Raw genomic sequence first — 14,948 nt, forward strand, 5'->3', positions numbered from 1 at the left:
CCCATGCCCGTGGGAATGCTGGTTGCCAAAGGGTCCCCAGCTTGAGGGAGAATTGTCCTTTCCAAGGACCAACAGTGGTATCACTGATGAGCTGCTGGGTTATTCAGCCCTTGCTCAATTCACACACCAGGGATGACACTCAGCTTCCTAAAGGCAGCCTGTTTGTGGCGTGCCATTTCTGGCAGACCTGAGATGTTTCTTGGGGCTGGGGTTGGAACCAGGCAGTTCTTCAGGGTTAAATTTTGCTGATTGAACCAACCAAGGTCACCACTATGTAGAGCGTCGGTAAATCGGAGTGCTCTCCCCTTCCTCCATACTTTAAGCATGTCCATCACAGCTGTTTATAGAGGCTTCCCTTCTCCTATTTGCGCACTCTTTTTTCTGAAACCTATCATCACAAGCTCTCCAGGCCTCCAAAGTGCTGACATGATGAACGTGCTTTTCTATAACTCCTGCTGGAACTGCTCACATTTGCCAGCACCCTTTTCCTGCTGCTTCCAACGTTATTAACCCTACTAAAAATGCATAAATCATAACCTAAGAGGCTTGCCAGGGCGTTATGCAGATTGTTGGACCTGCTACAGAAAGCACGGGGTGAAGTTTGCTGGTCTCTGTTGTGCTGCAAGTCAGACGACACGGCCGAATAATCCCTCTAGGCTTTCAAATCTGCGGCTCTTTCAGTTTGCCACTTCCAGGCATGGCTGCCTAATCCACCGAACAAGCTGCATCATTTTCCAGCCCCCCCCTCCCTCCCTCCCTCCCCTTCTTCAGCTATGCAGTTCCTCCGTTCCTCCACCACAGCGACCAAGCTGCGCTCTCTTCCAAGGCAATGCACGTCCCCGCCTGCCTCCCCGAGCCCTGGAGGGCTCTTTGCCTGCCACGCTCCAGCAGCCGAGCTCTCAGGGTCCCCAGTGCATCCTCTCCCTGCCCTCCCTCCGTGCCGGTGCCAGAGATGCGGTCGTGCATCGCGGGGCTGCGTGCCGAGCGGCGGGCGCTGCTGATGGATACGAGCGGCAGAGCTGGCTCGGCGTTCCCGACTCAGGTGCAAGGTTGCCTAAAGCTCCTCCGTGCCGGTGGCGGTGCTTCTGTCTTCCCCCTCCTCCCGGCCGCACGTAATTATGTAAAAGGAAATTAAATGCTGAGAGGAGCCGTTATGAAAGGGAGCCTCAAAGATTTCCCTTAAAGCAGGCAGAAGCCAAAGGAAGATGGGTATTGTTAGGGAGGCTGTGTGTTTAAAAATCAAATCAAGTCTCTCCTGGCTCATCGTGTCTATGTGAGCGTGGCTCGTCACAGGGAGAGGCCAGTTCTGTCTCTAAACAGGGACGGTATCAGCTGCGGCTCTCAGGGACTGGCAAAACGGCCCCCAGCAGGGACTACAAACCCAGGTACAGCCTGTGCTAGTGTGTCCAGACTCCAGCTATTGCCATATGGTTCACACAGCCTCTTATGGATGTGCTTAGTGCTAGAAGGTCAATTTGCCATTTTATATGGCGTATATCCCTCCTCCGAGCCCCAGAGCTCCCTGCCCTTAAGACTGCAATACCAAGCCCAGCGCAGGAAGCCAAACCAGGCTCCGGTCTTCTCCTAATGGGTCAGATAATGTCTCCTTCTCCTATTTAAGGAGCTTTAGAAAACGAGTTACTGAAATAGCTGTCAGGAAGTTTTGCTTTTTTCTCCTAGTTCCCATGTTAAGATAGCTGTTGAGGTAAGAAGAGTGAATACACTGGACGTCTTTGCTCAAACCCTCCAGAGATGTTTAGGAACATGGTGACAGAAAGGGCTGATCTTGCCGACTGTGGTTGCAATGAGCAGGGGAGCGCTGCAAGGACTAGCAGAAGGGGATGCAATCAGGCTAACTATCTATTGGGTGGGCAGAAGAAGGAAAAGCCTCACCATGCTGTGCAAGAACCATTTCACCCTGAGAGGTACCTGTTGGAAAGGGCTGAGTGGAACCTGTTTTTGTTGCTCCTTCAACTCTCAAAGAACAGACAAGTTTCACTAATGGGCCCCTGCTCACGCAAGAGTTAGCATCTCCTGCATGGTCTGACAGCACCAGCAAGAGAAGTGCTGGAGCTGGAATTTGAGGTCAAGTCCCAACCTCAGTAAAGTTTGGGACAACACCCCTTGGGATTTTATGAAGGTCAGGATTCGTTCCTTCGTCATATCCCTAGCACAAGGCAGACCAGATCCCAGCTTAGCTTCTGTCGCCCAATGACTGGGAAAGAGCAGAAAATAGCACAGAGAGAAGAGAAGTAAGAACTCGGTGTACTCCGTCAGGTGAGCAGATCTGACCTGGAAGGTGCACGCTGAGAGCCTGAGCTGGAGTACTTTGTGCTGTGGCTGCTGGGACAAATGGGTCGACACCAGCTCCTGAATATGCACGTGGAAGGAGCTGGTGTTGGTGTGCAGGCCCTTTGCGCGCAATTCGTCTGCTACAACCACAGCTGTCTGGGTCCAAACCAGAGTCAAATGAAGGTGAGGGAGGAAGGATGTCTCCAAAACATGGATCAGCCCGTGTCCAAAGTGGCTGAAGGAGGTGAGATGAGATGTTCACCCTCCTTTCTCCAGGGAACGTAGACAGAACCTAGGTGATGCATTCAGGTGTTCAAGGCCAGGCTGGACGGGGCTTGGAGTAACGTGGTCTGGTGGGAGGTGTCCCTGCCCAGGGCAGGGGGTTGGAACTGGATGATCTTTAAGGTCCCTTCCAACCCAAACCAATCTGTGATTCTGTGATTCTGTGATTTAGACCTGCCCCTAGGGTTAGGCAGAAGGAGGTGGTGGGACTCTGAGACGGCACAACTCTGTCCATGACTCACCTTACCTGTCTCTGAGATTTAGGAGACGATGGATGAAAGGGCGGCCATCTCTCTCAGATTCCTGGACAGCACTGGCCAGAGGACTTCCCCTAATTTAGATAACACGGTGTATTTTGCGGGGAGAAACATAATATTAACGACAACCCAAAAAAGCCCAGCAACCCAGATCTTCATTTCATAATCACTCCTAGCAGATAATCCTCCTTGTTCTTGCAGAATAAGCCATCCTTAACCCTCTTCACCCTGCAGAGGTGCCTCTTCCTCTGCACTGAGGGGGAAGGAGCACATATAACCAGCTTAAAGGAGACACCCAACTTGAAGGCAGTTAGTGAGGTGAGAGGGATTCCAGTTTTTCAGCATAAATCCCCTCTTAAAGAGGGTTCCTTTTACTTAATTTTTTCACATGCCTACTTTAAGACTTAATGAGCATTAGCCGAACCGCTGATGTCCTTCCACTCGTGTCACGAGTGGTTTACGGAACGCTTTTGCTGGGAATTTGCCTGCGTGAGGCTGCAGTTTTCATCACAGGGTTTCCCCCTACAAAAACAAGAAAAGAGGGCTGTCTATCCACCGATGCTGTGCCCATCTCCTCTCTAACCCTGCTGTTGATCTGAAAGAGATCTGCAGCGTCAGCCTTCGTTATGCAAAGTCCTGTTGAAACCTCTGGGATTTTGCGAGGTGTCTGCACTCCCTGCAGCCCGCAGTAAGTAGTCTGAAGCTGCTCGTCTATTCAAGAAAAAGCAGCGTTAGCTTCAGCCTGTCTGGGGAGGGTCACTTTTTTAAGCAGAGTGATACAAGTTGGGCACTAAAAGGGATTTTAGACAGCTACAGATGTGTGTTGGCTGCAGAAATAGCCTGGTGGCATTTGCAAATGATGTAGCCAAATCTCGTCCCTCCTAAAGCAAAGTCCTAGCTGTTTCACTGTGTCCTCACTCTTTCTGTACCATGTCTGGAGGCCTTTTATGATCAGGGCTTCTCCTTTTTTTGCAAGGGCACTCTAAGATGCCTTTTCCTCTCAGTTTAGAAAATTTGACTGGTATTTGCAAGGTATTGGAGGACAAGCAGCAGGGGTGGGTTACCCGTTGCCCTCACTGCCCAGGGAAGGCATTCCCCATCAAGCTGAGTGGGTTCATGACGAGCCAACCTCAAGTTAAACACTCCTGCACCTGAATGAGAGGATTCCTGTGTGGGTGATGATGTGTTAAGTCTAATGTGGAGATAAATTTCTCAGTTAATTTTCCCCTGATGACAGGCTGGTAGTTAACCAATAATATGCTGTGAATAATGGATATGCTGTGAACTACATACTGTCTGAAATGTCCTGTTAGATATATTCATAGGGTAGGAAATATCCCAAGGCACCACGACTTGTTGAGGAACGGTTTGAGATCTAAAACCAAGGCCATATCTAAAGGACAACACATGAATGGATTACTTCTTACACAGGCCTCAAAGATCAAAGTAACCTTCTTAGCTGAGGCAGCCAAGTTAGAAAGGGAACCTTCAGCCTTTAGTTGCCCAAGGGCGTGATTTTCAAATGTGATCAGCGCTGGCCTGAATGTAACCAAAGAGACTGAAATTCCCATGTCTCCACTGAGAGTGGAGAAGAGACTCATTAGATTTGAAAGTTCATCCTACAAGTAGCACTGCTAACCTTGAAAGAACACTAGAAGTTAGTGCAAGATCCTTCCTGCTGGCCTGGGCCAAGCAGGTACGTCCATCAGAGAGCCCATCAGAAATCCAGTTCTGGGGTGTAAGTGGACAGTCACTGGCAACGGGCAGCTATCATCACTGCTGCTGCCCTGTTAGCATGGGCCTGACGTGGTTTTGGCTTGGGCCAGCTAACTCTGAGCCAAAAAATCCCCAAGGACTGCTTGGGAGTAAACACAGACCAGGGACCATTCCCAACAGGCAGTTGGATGTGGCCACCTTTGGATGGCAAGAGATGGGGTACGGATGGGGCCAGGCTGTGCCTGCTGGCCTCAGGGCTGGAGAACAATCCCTGCAGATACTTGGTTCTTAGTAAAGATGCAGTCACAAAAGACTATGGGTGGGAGATGCCACGCTGGATGGAAAAGCATGTGTAGAGGAAAGTGCTTGCTGTGGGATGTTGCTGCCTGTTTTCCACAGGTGTCTTTCAATTTGGGTCTAACAAAATATATACATTCCAACAGTGCTCAAACATGAATCCAAAACCCCAAATTCAATTCTCTGTGACCACACTACACAAAATTGTCCCCATTTGTGCAGAGTCCCACAACCAGAGATACCCATCATAAACAAGCCGTGGTTCGACCCTTTCTACACAGGCATCAGATTCCACAGGACTCAGTACAAAAAAGATCAACATGTCGTCTGCACCCTCTATTTGGGATGGGTGAGACATCGATGTAGGTCCAAGCAAAGACCTTTTCCTTCAGAAAGAGAAATCCTCTTGCCTTTTCTGACCTGAGTATTTATCCTAAGATCCATCAAGATAATAGCGATGTATGCCTAAAAAATCTTTGCCTCATAGATTCCTCAGTAACAGGGTGGGTTGGGGGGAGGGGTGAAAGGTCTACCAAAGTCACAGTCTGGCCTTTGGCTTGGGCTGGGAGACAGATGATAAGGAAAAAGGGTGCTAAAACTTTGCCCATGGGGTTGAAGGCATATTCTTTCTCCCTCTCTCTCATGCCTTTCCTTGGGGAGTAAAAGAAATGGGAGACATCCATCACTCAGCCTTGGTTCCCTGTGGCAGAAGAGGCTTGAACAGAAAAGCAGTTGCTCATTGCCATGTGGGCAAGGGAAAAGGGCCTCACCAGTTGTGTGCTTGCTGAAGGGGCTTGGCAGGGAGGAACCAGAATACTCTGCGTTGAAAGTTTGACCTGATTCAACCACAGTTTCCCTTTAAATGTTCATCAGCAGACCAAGGAGGCACCTTACGAAATGCCCAGATAGCTCCACACACATAAGCAGCTCGCCTGGGAGGCCACTCATATGACTCAGTTACTTTGCCAGACTGGGGCATATGGCTCTGTTCTTGCCGTCCCCTCCTTCTCACCAAAGCCGGATGACAGATAACAATTTGGTGCCCTGCTTGAAATGAGTCTCTGGTCCCAGGCCAATTCTCAGCAGCATCAAAAAGCCATCTCCACAGTTGGCAGTGGGCACTCAGGACGTCTTGCTCTGGCATGCTGAGAGCAGGCCAAGCCCGAGGCATGCTGGCAGTGAGCAACATGGGGAAAGCTTGCCCTATCATCAGCCGTATTGTCCCAGCGCGGTGGGGAAGGACTGGGTCCAGGAGCCTTTGAAGCCAGTGACAGCTTTTTTTTTTTCCCAATGGGCTTTGGAACAAGTCCAAGGAGAGATGTCATCCTTTAGCCCATCCCCACCTGCAGCTTCTCCATCCACCACCTTGCCATAGCTCTTGCTCTGTTATTTCGGAGTGCTGATGAAAACCCTTCTGTTCCATATCACGTGCCATCATCACGCATATGACATGCCACAGCCAAAAAAGATGAGTCACCATTCACAGGACAGTACTGGCAGGTGGCCAGTGCTGCCAATTTTAGGCTTTGTAAGGCTGTGGTAATCGTTGGGAGAGGGTTACATCATCAGAGCTCTACACAAGCATTAGCCCATGCTGTTCCTAGGGGCTGCAGGCCAGCTGGGAAACTGAGGCACAGATGGAGAGGTCTGAGTAGCCTGAGGTCTTGGGGAGGATCTCTACGCTGCAGGCTCCTGGGGAGCAAGTTCATGCCAAGCAGATTCCAGGCAGGAAATTAAAGCTTTTTCAGGTAATTTTATGCTGCAGACTTTCTTGGAGACATACCTCTTGTGGCAGATTCGTGATTAGAGCACAGGAAAAGGTGGCTGCACGCTGCTGTGCAATTGGCTAGTAAAATGCATGGAAATTCAACTATTTTCATCTTCAGGTGGCTCTAGTGTGCAGGTCTGGGGCTCCCATCAGGCATCCAAGAGAGCATGCTAGCTCTGGATAAACAGGGAGCACGTAGCCACTGAGACGTGCAAAACAGCTGTGGAAGATGCAGGGCGGGTGCTGGGCAGGGACTTCTCTGTGCTTCTACCCCTGTTGTAGATGGAGCAGTTCAGGTTAATGCAACTGGCTCAAAATTGCTGAGTATTGAAGGAAGGAACTTTCATGTTTCAGAAACTGTCAGTCATTTTAGACGACTAGCTCAGGGTGACAGTCTTGAGTCTGGGAGTGCAGTCGATTTACTGAGTCAACAGAAATCTCCTGAAATGACTTTTGTCCTAAGTGGCATTTGACCAACCTCATGCTCTCAGTGCCCTCAGCCCCTTCACGTCTTCGCATGGGTGCTCACTGTTGGGGGACGTCCACCAGGCACGGCTGTTTTCCCTGTCGCAGAAGCCCATATCTGAAATACCCTGAGGTGCAAACGGAGGTTTGCAGTAGGGGAACGGATGCATGGTTTGATCTCAGCCTGTCCTTGGGGAAGGTGATGTTCATTAACCTGTTGAAGAGGCAGTCTCAACTCCCTCTTGTACACACATGAACTTCCGAGAAGGCAAAGAGACCCAGGAGAGACGAGCCAACCTGAGCACAACTTAACTGGTGGATGCTGGCATGTCATTGAGTTCTGGCCTGCTACACATCACTTAGACCTTTGCAGAGTGTACAAAGCATGGGAAGCAGAGGAAGAAACAGGTTCCTGATGTTATCTTTGGAAATCAGTGTCCCTGGTGCCTTCAGCTACCCCACTGTGAGACAGCACCAGCTGCACCACATCCGTTTTTGTCGCTTTGTCACTCCCCCTCACAGAAATGCTCTGCCAGACTCACTCTAATGATGCCAGCCCTGTGTACTCTCCACAAGTGTCAAGTTGCTCCGTCTTTTCAGGAGGCAAGTCACCTCACCTGCAATTATGCCGAGACAATTCCACCAATGGCCCCCTACACATTAACAAAGACTTACAAACCGTAAGGTTAGCAAAGTGTGCCTTGCTGACACATGTTCTCTAAACACGCTGAATGAAGACCTCTTACCTTGGCCATTGAGTGTGAACCAAGTTGGGTTTCCTTTCTCTTTCCCATCAGGTCAAAAACATTCCCAGAACTGGGCTGAAGTTATTTCTCTAATGGCCTGCAAACTTTCTGTGCCCTGGCCATGCCAGAGGTGGTTTGCAGGATCCATGTTTGGTACTGTCACAGACTGAAACACTGCCTTGATGTTGCCTCGTCTCCAAGGAACTGGCCGTGGGAGCTGTATTTATATCAGGAAGTTCCTTCACTAAGCCCTGGCAGAAGATGTTGCTTCCTCAATCTGGTGATGAGTCTGTTGGGTTTCATCTATGCTAATAAGCTGAAACACATCAGAACATGAGCACAGACACCAGATCTTCATCATCTACGTGGCTCAGTTATCATCACAGTCCTTGGCACGTTTGTAGCCCACAGCAGCTAGCACCAACCCAAACAATTTCCAGACTTGGCTCAGGTGTTAGCACGGGCCAAGGACGATTCCCAACAAGCAGTCTGGATTGGGCCACCCTGGTTTGGAGGCTGAGACAGAACAATGACATGGATGTATCAGTCAACAGAATTAGGCTTTGCTCAGTTACCGATCTCTAGGCACAGGGTTCAAAAGCCAACCCAGACCTGTGCTAGGAAAAAGAGATTCTCATGGTTATGTTCAGAAGTGGACAGCAGGACTCCTAGGGCTTTGCTTCCCAGGGCTGATGTGCTCCCCTGTTTTTCAGAGTATTTTAGTCCCACCTGCAAGATTACAACATCCTTTCAACTCGTGCTAGGCAGATTTAAATTCTTCTGAATTCATCTGCATTAAAAAAGAATGCCAGGATAACAAATATCAAACGTACAGTGTCAAAATGCAAGTATATTATATGTGTTTGCAGAGTTGTGTTGTTTCATGCCAACTACACCTATTCAGAATGGGTGGGGAAAGATTTATTCTAAATCAAGCCGTGTGTGGTTTTCCTTAGCAAAGGGGTTTTTTTTCCCCATTTCAGTGCATTCCAGTAGTATCATAAGGTGTGTTTCTCTTCTAAAAGTTCCTAGCAGCAGAGTTCAAATATCATTAGGTCTGAAAAATCTCAATACAGGAGGCTCGTTTTGATCTTTACAGAGTGTAAATTGGGAGCGACTCTGCTGGAGTGTCTTAAGATACTCAATATACTCAAGAATCTGAGCAAAGAACTGGCTGCTAAAAGTTGCGTCTAAAGTGTCCTTCACAAAGAACCAGCTGTTGAACGTGCAATAGGATTTTTCCTCCAAGAGTAACTCTTCTTGGATTTTGCCATCTTATTTTTCCCACTTAAGGTAATCACACATTCAGGTTTTTTTCTCCTGTTGCTCTGGGAAAGACTATTTTAAATAGCAGAGGGAAAAACCCCTATATCTCAGCAATCAACCTCCATGCAGCACTGCACATCTAACCAAGAGGCTACAAGAGCAGCACAGTCATACTTGGGTGTCTTTAGTCCCTAGACTTCCATGGTAGATCCATGCTAGTGGTGGTGCTTAGCTCCCATCTCAGGTGCCTGGTAAGATTTGGATGCCTCTGGGCCACGCTGATGGCCATGTAGCTACAAGGCTCTGCTCAGGCTACTCTGGTTTTTGAGCTGAAGTCAGAAGCAACTAAGCACAAGAGGAACCAGAAAGCACACCACGAAAAAGCAGTGGAAGTCTACAGAGATGACTTGTACTCTTCTCTGCTGGCTGTGTTCCTTGCAGGTTGAAACACGTTTCTGTGATAGATTCTACTGCCCTGTGACATTGCCTACACAGAGGGATTTTGCTCTGCATGCATAGATTTAAAACCTGTCCTTGCTGGAGGTGTTGTCAGGACATCCTCGTGGAGCATTTCAAGTGAAATCTCTTGAGGTCTCTTGAGGAGCTTCAAATCCTCTTGTCTGTAGCTGTTGACTTTTTGGGGATTCAGGTGGGGTTCTTTCTCACCGCGATTCCAAGACAGCAGTTAAAGGCATTCAGATTAACAGGATTTAACTGAAGTCTTTATAATTACAATGATGACTGCGCAGAGGCTATCTCACTCTGAATAGAGTTGCAATTCATACAGCCTTTGACAAAAATAGACACGTATAAGAGTTCTCGTGCTCTATTTCCAAACAACCTAAACTGTGCCCAGAAAATCACAGAATCGCAGAATCACAGAATCTTAGTGGCTGGAAGGGACCTCTGAGATCATAGAGTCCAACCACATTAAAAAAAAAACAACAAAAAAAAACCCCAAAAAAAACACCAAAAAAAAACCCACAAAAAAAAAAAGCACCCACCTACTAAACTCCACACCCACAACCCCACACACAACACCCCACCACAAACCAATAATCTTGGGCACTACAGCATGCCCTGAAGAGCCATGTCTACACGTTTCTTAAATACCTCCAGGGATGGTGACTCCACCACCTCCCTGGGCAGGCTGTTCCAGTGCCTGACCACTCTTTCAGTAAAGGAATTCCTCCTGATATCTAACCTAAACCTCCCCTGCCGCAGCTTCAGACCATTTCCTCTGGTCCTGTCATTATTCCCCTGGGAGAAGAGGCCAACCCCCACCTCTCTCCACCCTCCTTTCAGGGAGTTGTAGAGGGCAATGAGGTCTCCCCTCAGCCTCCTCTTCTCCAAGCTAAACATGCCCAGCTCCCTCAGCCTCTCCTCATATGCCCTGGTCTCCAGACCCCTCACCAGCCTGGTAGCTCTCCTCTGGACACGCTCCAGCACCTCAATGTCCCTCTTGTACAGAGGGGCCCAGACCTGAACACAGTACTCAAGGTGAGGCCTCACCAGTGCCGAGTACAGAGGCACGATGACTTCCCTACTCCTGCTGGCCACGCAGTAAAAAAATCCTGGCTGCTGCTCCCCCAGCACATTTCCACTGCAGGTTTAGCCCAGGTGATTGGTACCTGGATAAATTTAGAGCAGGCTCAGACCAGACCGTCTCTCATTCCTGTATGTGCGGCATTAGGAGACAGAGATGCACACAGTTGTTGGTGCTGAGCATCTCTATGAGCCTTAATGCAGCCCTGTCCACGTGAGATTCAGCATGCCCTTTGGAAGAGGCACTGCGGAAGGACGCGCCGGGGCATTGTGGGAAGATCCTGAAGAGATATTTGCACTTGTGTAAGACAGCCTGAGTCCTCACTGCTGGGGGTGTGGGTTACCAGGCTCCACAAACCCCAATTTAAGTGATAACAGCAGCTATTCTAGTTGGAAACACCATCAAATGTGGCCCCACACCGACATCAAAAAACACCATCAGTAAGACTAATGAGATTTCTGATTTACTGGCCAAAAATCACAAAGGAAAGAACTGTTCTATATTAACACGCTCAAAATAGCATCCACTGAAGTGGAACTGTTTGCTTTTGGTCAGAGGGGGACAGTCAGTTCTTTTCTTTATATTTTCTTAACATTTAGGGGAAGTTTCAAAATGGAGGAGCGATTTCAAAATAAGCAGCTACATGTCATAAATAATGTCACATCAAAAGGGACTACAAAGGAAAGATTGGTCTCGTTGGGTGTCCCCCTTCACCTCTGCTCCGTGGTTGCCTCCAGCTTCTTTAGGACTGAAACTATTCACCAAACTCACCCCAAATTCCCGACTGCTCTTAGATGCCTGCCATGCATCGCTCCCTCTGAAAAGTGTGATTTTGAAGTTAATTTCTTTTAACTCCAATCAGACACTCTGGTGGCTGGAGGGATTTTCAGAAGAGGGCTTTTCTTCTTAAGGGGGGTTTGCCCATCTAGCTATAGCAATAGAGTCACACTGGCATTTTCCTCACACATAGCTTTGAGAGCATAGCTGACACCAAATTCCTAGAAGGATTAACCTATACTGCCAAAATAACGTTTTGCTGGCACAAAGCTGTCTGCACATCTGTATTACCCCTTACCTATGCTCTAGCTGCCACATCTGGGCTCCCCAGATCTGTCTGGACACAGCAGCCACCTGGGCTAATTTACTCTGCCAAAAAGCCCAGCGTGGAAAATCTGATAATATGAGAGGCTCCATCTCCAGGAGTTGGACCACAGGTCTTCCACGTTATTTTTAAAGTGATGGGGAGGATTATATGACCATGTTTGTGATAGGCAGAGGACTGTGCACAGATTATGTCTATACCTGTAATGCAAATGGTGCCAGAGTCCAAGCACTGGCAGTCGAGTGTTTCTGTTAACATGGTCTCTGGTACAGTTTTGGCCAGCTAGCCCTTTACCAAAGCTTTCCCAAGCAAGGGATAATGAGTTCACATAGGCCAGGAACCCTTCCAAAAAGGCAGATAGGATACAACTACTCTGTTTTGGAGTCTGCCACCTGGGCCCAAGGTCAACGAATAGCTGTGGCTCTGTTTCTCATTTGCTGGTTTAGATGTCACCACAGTGACCCAGGTTCTCTCAAGTCTTGAGTTCCCATGTGCTCTTCTCCTCTCTGCTGTTTTTTTATGAGCCATTATCTGGTGGCAGCCACTGTACGAGATCAAAGATCCCAGTTAGCTAGGTGCGAAGAGGCTGGTTTGAAGATCTGTGCATATGTAAGGACTGAGATTTCAGCTTCACCTAAGTGCTGCCAGAAATGTTTCAGCTGTGGATTGGATGTCAGCAGCTTTTTTGCCTACAGAAGTAGGTAAAATCTGAGATACCTGCGGTCAGCATCCTATGAAAGGGTCAAGGCTGTTATGGAAAGCAAATAATGGCCTTACACGGCTATAAGAACTGTGTACCTACACGCCTGTTGAGATCAGCCTTCTTCTCCTTGATGTAGCAGGGGATATTGTCTTTCTGCTACCACTTCCTTGAGGATGGTGATAATCTGACTGGCTGTTCAGGGAAATGCAACTTGAATATGTCCTCTGACTGATCATGGCACCCTTCTCTCATCAGGTGGGTGTTGGGGGGTTGTTTTGCCTGCTTGGCCTTCAGTGGTATAAAATCATGGTGTTGCGTCACTTGAATTTGCCCGCGTTACATTGGGTCTGTCAACTTCTGCTCTGCAGAAGCTGATGGTAGCTATTCTGCTCATCTTGAACCCAGGAAATGGTTTCCCCAGACACAGAATCACAGAATCGTAGGGTTGGAAGGGACCTCTGGAGATCATCCCGTCCAACCCCCTGCCAGAGCAGGGTCACCCAGAGCAGGTGGCACAGGAACACGTCCAGGCGGGTTTGAATGTCTCCAGAGACGGAGACTCCACCACCTCTCTGGGCAGCCTGTGCCAGGGCTCTGTTCCAGAGCCCTCCTTTCTGCTCTCCTTTCCTTGCTGGAACTCAGAGCTCTCCTCTGAGCTCTTGTGGGGATTTGGTGGATGCCAAACCACTGCTACCTAGGGTACTTTTCATCTTACTCACTTCTTCTTGTTTGGTCATTTCAGTTTGATCACCCACACTCCAGGTAGAGTCAACGGAGAGACAGCGAGGCATTTCCAGAGGGCAACTCATCCCATGCCTCAGACAGCTCTCCTTGGGTCGAATAAACGCTGAGGCACAGGATGCAGGGAATATCTTCAATAAGAGCTTTTTAAAATGGGGGGGAAGCTTTGCCAGTCCTTACGTGGTGGGTGATAGCAAACATTTCCAACAGGAGATTTAACACTTCGCTGAGGGTATTCAAGGACAATCCAAAACAGAGGGCAGATTATCCCATTTCTGCTTGGCCTAGGGTGCTTGTGCCTCCCGCAGAAGGATCAGTCGCTGGCTTGCATCCAGGAGAAGATACAGGACTGGATGGCCCCAGGGCCTGAGCCAGTTTGGCAGCTCCCGAGTTCACAGAGGAGATGAATAGGAGGAGACATGACAGAAGCAGCCGAGATAATGAGAGCACAGATCAGACGAATGTGGCCGGTCACCTCTTCTAGCAGTAGAGACAAAGGGGCATTTGGGAGAACTGAAAGGCAGCAGGATGAAAGGGGAGAAAAGCAAGTCCTTTTGAAACACAATCCATAGTGAACCTGTGGACCTCAGTTCCTCAAGGCAGTGCTGAGGCAAAGGCTGGAGGGGAATTAAAAAGAGATGCAATGTTTCTGGGGTCAGTGAGGACGTCTTAATTGAGCAAAAAGAAAAGGGTTTAGGAAGCATTCACATTTCAGGACATGAGCCATCCTTTAACTGGCAAAGGGTGGGAGGGCAACTCTCCATGTGAGCAAAGTATTCTGAAGTTGCCTTGCTATGGACTTTCTCACTCTCAAAATAAAAGGTTGGGAACATGGATGTTCCTCTGGTCTGCTGTGGAAGAGCCCTCCTTGTGTTAGTTTGGACATGGACTGTCCTGTATAGAAACTCAAAGCAAGCCTCGTGTCAGGAAATGTCGGTGAGATTCTGTAGTAGAAGACCCTCTTCTTGTTGTCCAGATCTACTTGGAGATTGGTCCCCGAATCCACCGGTGCGACACCTCTTCCTGGTGCCAGGCTCTGGTTTTTCATCCCTGGTCACTCCAGCTCTGAGTACAGTACAGAGGTGTCACGTAGATGTGGACAAGCCATTCCTGTGGCAGACTTATGAGTGATGTCCACCATAAGTGGAATAGCACTCATCTGCCATAATGGACTGGTGGCACACTGGACAAACCAGTTAAGGAAGTGTCCTGAAGTCTTTTGAGGCAAAACAGTATATGCAGCCCATTATTATTTATATACTGGTAATGATCCATATTCTTCCACGTTCAAAGTGGAAAACATAGAGGGAGAATGAAGGAAAGAAGAAAAAGTCATTCCCTCCTCCTAAAGGGGCAAAAAAAAAAAAAAAAAAAAAAAAGAAAAAAAAAAAAGATCAAGCATCAAACTCCAGCAGAAACAAATGAAAATCAGAGCTGGGGTCTGATTCTGATCCCTTTTACTCTGGTGCAAATAAATAAAAAGAGATTAAAAAGTAAGGGGGAGCAACTTTCAGGCAATGCTATTACATCAGCAGAATCTGTCTCGATCTCTTTTGTATACAAATGCATTTTCACTCCCTGTGCATCAAAATGAAAACCTGTTCCTCGATTCGAGCTTCAGGGAGGAACGTGCCACCCAAAGGGGAAAACACGATAACAAGGTTCACCGCACAGAGACCTGAGCAGCCAGCGAGTGATGGGGAGGAACCGAGACGTGGCGCTTGGCATTAAGCAAGCGCTGCCTTCGCAGAGGGGTTGATGGAAGGT

General features: G+C 48.4%; 1 protein-coding gene across 1 annotated transcript in view; it reads left to right on the forward strand.

Moving 5' to 3' along the window:
• Positions 1 to 14,948, forward strand: part of XKR6 (XK related 6) — a 227,288-nt gene that overhangs the window by 182,922 nt on the left and 29,418 nt on the right. The gene's annotated exons all lie outside the window — the stretch shown is intronic.

This window comes from Larus michahellis, chromosome 3 (assembly GCF_964199755.1).
Source record: "Larus michahellis chromosome 3, bLarMic1.1, whole genome shotgun sequence".
NCBI classification, from domain to species: domain Eukaryota; kingdom Metazoa; phylum Chordata; class Aves; order Charadriiformes; family Laridae; genus Larus; species Larus michahellis.